This window comes from Octopus sinensis, linkage group LG7 (genome assembly GCF_006345805.1).
Source record: "Octopus sinensis linkage group LG7, ASM634580v1, whole genome shotgun sequence".
NCBI classification, from domain to species: Eukaryota; Metazoa; Mollusca; class Cephalopoda; order Octopoda; family Octopodidae; genus Octopus; species Octopus sinensis.
The window spans coordinates 48,972,645-48,982,449 of NC_043003.1; the positions used below are offsets into that span (position 1 = coordinate 48,972,645).

The 9,805-nt window shown below is 37.5% G+C and overlaps 1 non-coding gene across 1 annotated transcript; it reads right to left on the reverse strand.

Moving 5' to 3' along the window:
• Window positions 1-3,561: 3,561 nt before the first annotated feature.
• Window positions 3,562-3,759, reverse strand: LOC115214563. Its single transcript, XR_003881908.1, has one exon. It is a non-coding gene; the product is annotated as a U2 spliceosomal RNA (small nuclear RNA).
• Between the last annotated feature and the right edge of the window lie 6,046 nt (window positions 3,760-9,805).

Consider the following 9,805-nt stretch of genomic DNA (forward strand, 5'->3'; position numbering starts at 1 on the left):
TACACACACACACATCTTGCCGTATATATATACAGATATATATAAATATATATGTATTCCCAACCACATGGTTCTGGGTCCAGTACTATTGTCCTCCCTGTTGTATAGAAATGTACGGCTGCAGCGAAATTCATTTTTGAACTTTCTTCTATTGAAGGCATTTTAACAAAAATGCTTCCTTAAAGACGGTGAAAATATTGTCAATTTCGCCAAACAGGGACAGAATTCAATTTTTAAACAAAGGGTGAGGGTTACGGTTTACAATTATTTAACAAATGCAACGCAACAACGTTTCCCTGACGAGGAACCAACAAACGTGATTACAATAGTCAAACAGTAATAATAATAACAACAAACCTTTTTAATTTATCCCGATTTATGTGAAACCACTTATTCAAGTTCAAGTCATTGATGCAATTTTATACGAATTGCTAATACACACACACACGCATAATAAGGGTGAAAAATTGAAAATTAATTTGATTAATATGAATTGAAAACCAGTGGTGTAGCATATAAGACCATAGCGGATCTTCTTCTAGCAAAATGGATGACCACTGTTAATGGTTCATCCATGTTATATAATACTTTCACTTTAATAGTTTCAGTATTAAAGTGAAAGTCTGCATTACAATAGAGAGATGTTTTTGTTTCACTTTTAACACGGAATACTGAAATAGTGGAGAAGATATGATATTGCTGTGGGGTCGCCCTAGGGAAAAAGTTAAGATTTTTGGCCGATGACACTCCCCGGACCTTAAGTAAGGCATGTGTAAAATTTGAATGAAATTGGTTGTGTAGTTCTCAAGTTTTAGGGAAACACACAGACAGACAGACAGACACACATTCTCAGTTTTATATATATACTAGCATTATGACCCGTCGTTGCCGGGTCATAGTGCTAGTGCATGTATATATGTGTATATATATGTGTACATATTACATGTACATCTATATATATATATACATCTACACATAAAATACAAAATACAAAGTTATATCTTGATATCGCTAGTGATAACAATACTCAAAATATATAACAGACTGGAATTGTTAGCCCGTCTCTTGTAATTTCGATCAATTGTATCTTGTCCTCCCTCTTGTATAGAAGTATGGCTACAATCCAGCCTACCTCTACTTCTGGGGGGGGGGTGCATTTTTAATCTTTATCCGGGACGTCCTACGTCACAGATATAAAGGTAAAAATGAAATATTTCCATTTAGCAAGGTTCGAGTCGAGTACTCCCTTGACTCGAACTTTGCTTCTATTGTGGCGAATTTACCGCCTCTGGTTAGATATCTCTCATAGTCGCACCAAGACATGGACCCTAAGTAAGGCATGTGTAAAATTTGAATGAAATTGGTTTTGTAGTTCTCAAGTTTTAGGGAAACACACAGACAGACAGACACACACACATTCTCAGTTTTATATATATAAAGATATATATATATATATATATATATATTATATATATATATATATATATATATATTATATATATATATATATACACATACTTACATACATACATACATACATACATACATACAACATACATACATACATACATACATACAACATACATACATACATACATACATACATACATACATACATACATACATACATGCATATATATATCTATATACATATATATATGTACATTTATATATTTAAATATGTATGTATGTATGTATATATATACAGACAGACAGACACGCACACACACACAGACACACACACATATATATATATATATATGTGTGTGTGTGTGTGTGTGTGTGTGTACATACATGCACACACCAATCTTATCTTTAATTGTCGCAAAATTGGCTCAAAGGATTAAGGTTTCGTGCATCGCACTTATGAACTTTCTGCCGATTAAGATTAATAAAAAAGATATATATATATATATATATATATATATATATATATATAATATATATATATATGTAGTCATATGCCGACTTTCAATTGTTCTCTTTGTTCTTTTAAATATGATTGTGTTTGTATATGTGTGTATAGAGAGGATGTAAGTATTGTAAGTATATATATATATATATATGTGTGTGTTTGTGTTTGTGTGTGTAGATAGAGAGAGATGTAAGTATATATATTTGCGTGTGTGAGTGTATGCGTTGATGCATACATCCGTATTTTTGTTTATCTTTCTTGTTTTAGTCTTTGAAACACGGCCATGCAGGGCTACCGTCTTGAAAACTTCTTAAATGTGGTGCATATTCTCTAGGTTTCTCTTGCCGAACAGCAAAATCAAAGGTGCACAAGCAAATATCGAATATCAAGCAGTTTCTCTCTCTCTCTCTCCCTCTCTCTCTCACACACACACACACTCACGCACACACACACGCATGTATATAAGTACAAACATGCATACACATATACAGATACGCATACACAGCTGTCACATTGCCTTTCAAAAAGATTAGCTTTTTGCTCGCTTAAATATGAAAACTGAAATGTTTTATTAAGTTTTTCTGATGTTATCTCCTTTTCCTTTTGAGACTTGCTGACATTTACCGCTAAGTTTTTGTTTTCGTTCTCTGAGAGGCAAATTTCGAGTCATCAAGAATTATTCTTTTTGCATACATCATTCAATTTATCCACTGGAACTATATAATTTCACTCTAGAAGTCACAAATTTGTGATCTCTAGTTTACGAAATGATATAAATTCCTGTTGTGTCAAGAAGAGAATTTCAATGTTTTGAGCGGGTCTTTTCCTTAGAAAAATATTTATAAAGAAGCTTTTATTTTTTTTTATGACTTATGATGTGCAAGAAAAGGTTTGATCATTTTCGGGACCTTCGAGGCTGGTGATTGATACGAGGGGAGTTTTTCTCACATCAGAGTCCTGCAAAGAATTCTCTCAACAGTATGGACCCTGGAAAAGTCACCTATGGCCAGAGCAGGCAGTAGTGATGTTAAACCATGTGAACACGCTTTGCACCACATAGTTTCGGGTTCCTTCCCTCTTGGGAAAGTATCTTCTACTTTAGCTCCAGGTCGACCAATACCTTGTGAGTGTATTTGATAGACAGAAACTGTGGTGACGTCCGTCATCTATCTATCTATCTATCTATCTATCTATCTATCTATCTATCTATCTATCTATCTATCTATCTATCTATCTATCTGTCTGTCTGTCTGTCTGTCTGTCCGCCCGCCTGCCTGCCTGCCTGCCTACCTGTCTGTCTGTCCGTCCGTCCGTCCGTCCGTCCGTCCGCCCGTCCGCCCGTCTGTCTGTCTGTCTGTCTGTCTGTCTGTCTATCTATCTATCTCTATCTATCTATCTATCTATCTATCTACCTATCTCTCTCTCTCTCTCTCTTTGAATGCGTGTGTTCGTTCTCCCTCTCAGTTTGACAACCAGTGTTAATTGTTTACGCTCCTGTAACTCAGCGGTTCGGCAACAGGGTCGATAGAATAAGTTCCAAAATTAAAAATATAAGTAGTGGGATTTATTCGACTAAACCCTTCAATGTGGTACCTCAGAATGGTCGCATTCCAATGAGTGAAACAAGGAAAATGTAAAGATAACCATGTGCTACAACATGTATCTCATTTTTGCAATACGAAATAAGATCATAGCAAAGATAGAACAAATGCCAACATCTTCGTCGATAACCAAAAATCAATTTAAAATCGAAGTTCTCATATCAAGAACACATCAGATTTTTAAGCTGGTTGGAACAGAACAGATATTAAATTTTTATCCTAGCGAATATGCTGAGAAGTGATTTTGCTTTTGATTCAGTGAGGGAACCTATTTGTGGTCTTTTAGCCCGCGAGAAATAACAGCATAGTTTCTCTCAAATCATATCTTAATTCTCTTTAATAAGGAATTATGCATCGGATTAATGTTAAATCTGAACAAAAGCAACAACAAAAAACATAAAACTGGATGGGCACGGCTCTTCGATCTTTGATCTGCTTGATCAGAGCTGACCTGGAAGTAATCAAAATCAACAGCTGTGGCAGCAGTAATAGCAGCAGCAACAACAACAATAACAACAACAGCAGCACCACCACCACCACCACCACCACCACCAATCAGCATAGTTATCCTTATTCGGAGTCCAAAGCCCGGCGAGATCGGTTTTGCCTTTCATCCTCCTGATGTTGATAAATGAAATTCCAAACAAGTACTTGCCACATTCTTCTCTCTCCTTGCCACATCTCTTTCTCTTTCTCTTTCTCTCAGTTTCCCAGAACCGGCTACATTGTGCTGTAAAGAGGGTTGTGAGGGTGTACTCACAGCGCCCCGTCCTTCAGGAACGAAGATGCTTAAGCGAAAGGTTAACAACATCTAACAGAAGAAGAACACTGATACATTACTGGATCCGTCTAATAACGAACCGATTTCCGATGTTGTATGGCTGAGAGAGATAAAGAAGAAAACCATTGCCATTAAGATATATTTTTGAATTGATAGAAATAAATATGGAAAGGAAGAGAAAATTTTTAAAAAAGCAAAACGAAACAAAAGTTGAAATTCGAATCGTCACAAAATGGCAGTTGTTTTATATTGGTAATAGTCTTGGTAATTGAATTTCGATTTGTGTTCAAATTATACTTTCAGAGTAAGCTAATGTCCAATTTCTAACTTTGCCAACAATCGATTTTGTTTTCGAGCCAGCGTGGGAGCCTCTGTTATAGTGATTCGATCTACTAGACAATACAGCCGTATATCCCTCAAATAAAATCCTTCGGCTGAACTGACACCGCTATCACTGAAAAACAAGCAACATATGAAAGACATTTTGGAGGACGTATTGCTGGATACTTCTAGAAATATGGTATGGATATAGTTAAAATATGTTTGATTATGAGTTTCCTTAAGTCAAAGTTGACCTGGGGCTAAAAGACAATAACAATGACGGCAACAACTATAACGACAAACAACAACTACGACGACAATTACAACAACGACGATGACCGCAACAGCAGTGGAGGCGCAATGGCCCAGTGGTTAGGGCAGCGGACTCGCGGTCGTAAGAACGCGGTTTCGATTCCCAGACCAGACATAGTGAGTGTTTATTTAGCAAAAACACCTAAGCTCCACGTGGCTTCAGCGGTGGGGTGGAAGTGGGGGGAGTGAATACCGCTGTACTCTTTCACCACAACTTTCTTTCACTTTTTCTTCCTACTTCTACCACAAAGAAGAGGAACCATGGTGTAACCCACTATAGTGTGGTAAACTTTCAGACCCTAGTCTAGATTGCGAATCCTCTGTACCCCAGGATGGTTCAGCTCTCCACCCGTTAAAAGCCACCGTTTACGGAATGAGGATAACAACGTAGCTTTCGCGCCCGTGCAACCGCCAGTCTATCGCGTGTGGTGGATGGATCTTCAAGTTGCCACACGCATTCTTAGTAGTTTGGAGTAGGCTCGAATTAGAGATTATTCTTTGTGGCTAATGGCGTGTTTACTGATTGGAAGAAGAAGAAGAAGAAGAAGATAACAACAATGGCAGTGGCAACAACGAGAACGTCAAAGACAACGGCGACGACGACGATGTCTGCCGCTTCCACCGCCGCTGCCACCGCCGCCGCAACCACCACCACTACCATATCAAAATTTTCTTCTCAGTACGCGTTTCTCTAAACATTGAAATTCGCTATTCACAATAGTGTAAAGGGCTTTTATTCAAATATTTTGTGAGCTTCATTGACGTTGTAAACCGTCTCACAAATTATTCTAGAACTGAGAAAATATGAAACATTGTAGATACCAGACTACACAAAACTTTGTTCCAAATGGAAAAACAAAAATTGTTGACGTTAGTTTTTCTGCTTCGAAATCCACCATTCCATAAACGAGTTATTTCAAGTACACTTGAAGTTTCTAAATTCTCATGATAAACTACATGCAATTCTCGCTGGAAAGAATATTCGTATTTATAGCTATTATAACTATTCATAACTATTTATAACTATTTGTAGCTATTATTCGTAGCTTTTACTGATTCAATATCCATCATTCCAAAAAAGAAGTATTTCACGTTTTGAAGTTTATAAATTCCTATGACGTCAACAACATACAATTCTCATTGGTAAGAATGAAGTTTCTAAAATGGGGAGAGAAATTCGAAGTCTTTCGTTGCATACTGGCGATATGGGTTCAAGTCCTTCCCCAGAGTCACTTTTGACTTTTCTAGCCAAACAAATTTTTAAAGTCAATATTTACTTATTTCTATCGCTTCAAAATATAGGGTGTCCCCTCAAAAATTGATATAATTTGAAATGTAAATTTCTGAGGAACTACATGTCGGAGACAAACGAAATTAAATAGACTTTATGCTGAACAATAAAAGATTTATCTATCAAAATTTGGACAAGAGATTCAGAGAGATGTTGATTTTACATCGATTTCCCAAAGCTTCACAAATTTTCAATATGTGCACTGGCTGTGACACGACACACATCAAGTCGATCATCCAGTCAAACACGTTGTAGCATGTTTTGCGTAACATTCTTCAGCCCCTCAAGCTTGAGTTCCCCTAAGTTTGTAGGAAGAGGTGAGATATAGACCAGTCCTTTCACATAGCCCGAAAAGACAAAAAAAAAAAAAATCACAGGTGAACGTGGTGGCCATTTCAGCACAACATTATTATGATCACTGTCTTGCCCGATCCAAACTTAGTTTTTAAATGCTTTGCTAAAATTTGATATAATTTGAGCGAGAATTGGTTATGTTATTAGACTCCGAAATGATGTCGGTCCTAAATACTTTAATAATAATGAAGTGCTGGCAAAATCATTAAGATACCGGGCCAAATACTTAGCAGTGTTTCGTCTGACTTTACGTACTGAGTTCAAATTTCACCAAGGTTGACTTTGCCTTTCATCCTTTCGGGACCGATAAATTAAGCATCGGGGCCGATGTAATCGACTTACTACTTCACCCGAACTTGCTGGCCATATGCCAAAATAACGGCTTTAATAAGGCGGCGGCGAGCTGGCAGAATCGTTAGCTAACACATCAGGCAGAATGCTTAGCGCTATTTCGTCTGCCTTGACTTTCTGAGTTCAAATTCTGTCGATTTTGCCTTTCATCCTTTCGGGATCGATAAAAAATATATCAGTTGAGCAGAGGGGTCGATATAATTGACTACCCCCTCCTTGAAATTGCTGATCTTGTGGCAAAAATTTGAAACCAATAACAATGGTTCTCCTCTTTATTTCTTCTCCGTGCTCTTTTTTCAGACAGATCCAGTAATATGTCTTTTTTTTGTTTCTATTAGATGTTGCTTATCTCTCGCTTAAGTCATCTTCGTTTCTGAAGGAAGAAGCGGTGTGAATGCGCCGCCATGACACCTCATACCGCGCAACGTAGCCGGTTCTGAGAGAGAGAGAGGGAGAGAGAGGGAGAGAGAGAGAGAGGGAGAGAGAGGGAGAGAGAGAGAGAGAGAGAAAGAGAGAGAGAGAGAGAGAGAGAGAGAGAGAGAGAGAGAGAGAATGAGGTAAATACTTGTCTGGAATTTTATCATCCGCTGGATGAAAGACAAGACTGATCTCGCCGGGATTTGGACACCGAATAAGGATGGTTGAGATATGTGGTTGTTACTGTTGTTGGTGGCGTCGTTGTCGTCGCTATGGTGGTAGTGGCAGCGGCGTACTAGTGGTGGTGGCGGCGGCGTACTAGTGGTGGTGGCGGCGGCGTACTAGTGGTGGTGGCGGCGGCGTAGTAGTGGTGGTGGTGGTGGTACTGTTGTTTTCGTTGAGTTTCAGGTCAGCGCTGATCAAACAGATCAATGATAAAAAAACCCGTGCCCATCCCATTTTATATATTTATATTCTACGAATATCTTCAGTTGTTTGTTTCAGCACAAAACACTAAACTATAGCTTTATAGTTGTCTAATGTTCGTGAGGAAATTTCAAACTTCTCTATACTTGAACTGTATTTTGTCTTTAGGGATGAAAAAAAAAAAATGTAGCTTTGTAAATGTTAGAAGAACGACAATTGTTTTTCGAATAATATTGAATATTTATATTTCGCATTCAACAATATATAAAAAAAAAACCTACGTTTATTTTTGAAAATTCGTGTTTGTGAGACTTTTATCGTATGGCAACTGGGCAAATTCTTTTTGAGCAATTAAAGAAAGCTGTTTCACCTGTTCCATAATTACTACAATTGTCTATGTCAAGCCGAAAATATTTGGGCTAACTTTTTTTTGCTATGCATTCTATTGTTCACTTTTTCCAATTTCATTCAAATGTTCTACACTGTTATAATTTTGCATACTAATAATAAAAATCGCATTCAATTTTATTTTGCAGAAATTAATGACGAAAAATTTACACAATTCTGTGTTTTCTAAGATGAGGACTATTTTTTTTTACTATTATGTATTAATATTGGTCGGAATGGTGTCCTCATCTTGATTGTTGCTTTCACTACGTTTCGGCTGTTGTACACTCCAGTCTTCTTCAAGTGTCTTGTGATTCACCTTAATACCTTGACTGGGATTGAACTCAGAACATCTAGGTGACTGCATTGCATTTGAAGAAGGCTGGATCGTACACAGCCGAAATGTAATGAAAATAACAACCAAGATGAGAACATCACTCCAACTATTATATAATATAAAAATTCCTTATCTCAGAAAATACAGAATTGTATTATTCAGTTGGTACGGAGCCGACATAAGATATCAATGGGGGTTTATAAGCCTTAAAATTTAAACTTTTGAAATATTTTTCGATAATTTTAGGTAATCGGAAGCCTCCATTATCAACATAGCGGAAGTCACACCTGATGTCTGTTTCCACAGCAGCGAGTAAACCAGGACTTGAATTGGTTGAAACATGAAATTAGAAAAATATTTCATGCCTTAAAGTTATGTAACTTTATTTATTTTTAATTTCTGCCAAAAATGAATCTGATTTTATAATTATCATATAAAACTACATCAATGTAGAAAACTTGAAGGAAATCGAATTCAGCAAGAAAATCGCCCCACCAAAACCAAGCCGAACCAAACCAAACCAAACCAAACCGAACCGAACCGAACCAAAAAAACCCCCGAAAACCTAAATACTCATGATATGCAATTGAATTTAAAGTCAACTTATAATTACAGACAAAATCATCAGTATTCTTTTATTCTTTTATTTGCTTCAGTCATTTGCTGGAGCACCGCCTTTAGTCGAGCATATCGACCCCAGGCAGCGAGCTGGCAGAAACGTTAGCACGCCGGGCGAAATGCCTAGTGGTATTTCGTCTGCCGTTACGTTCTGAGTTCAAATTTCGCCGAGGTCGACTTTGCCTTTCATCCTTTCGGGGTCGATTAAATAAGTACCAATTAATCACTGGGGTCGATGTAATCGACTTAATCCCCTTGTCTGTCCTTGTCTGCCCCTCTATGTTTAGCCCCCTGTGGGCAATAAAGAAATTAAAAAAATCGACCCCAGGACTTATTCTTTGTAAGCCTAGTACTTATTCTATCGGTCTCTTTGGTCGAACTGCTAAGTTACAGGGACGTAAACACACCAGCATCGGTTGTGAAGCGATGTTGGGGGTGGGACAAACACAAACACACAAACATATATACATTATATATATATATACGACGGACTTCTTTTAGTTTCCGTCTACCAAATCACAAGGCTTTGGTTAGCCCGAGGCTATAGTAGAAGATACTTGCTCAAGGTGCCACGCAGTGGGACTGAAGCCGTAGCCATGTGGTTGGTAAGCAAGCTACTTACCACACAGCCACTCCTGCGCCTACATGAAAACATTTTGAGTTTTATTTTGTACTGCATATTTCCATAAGTTTA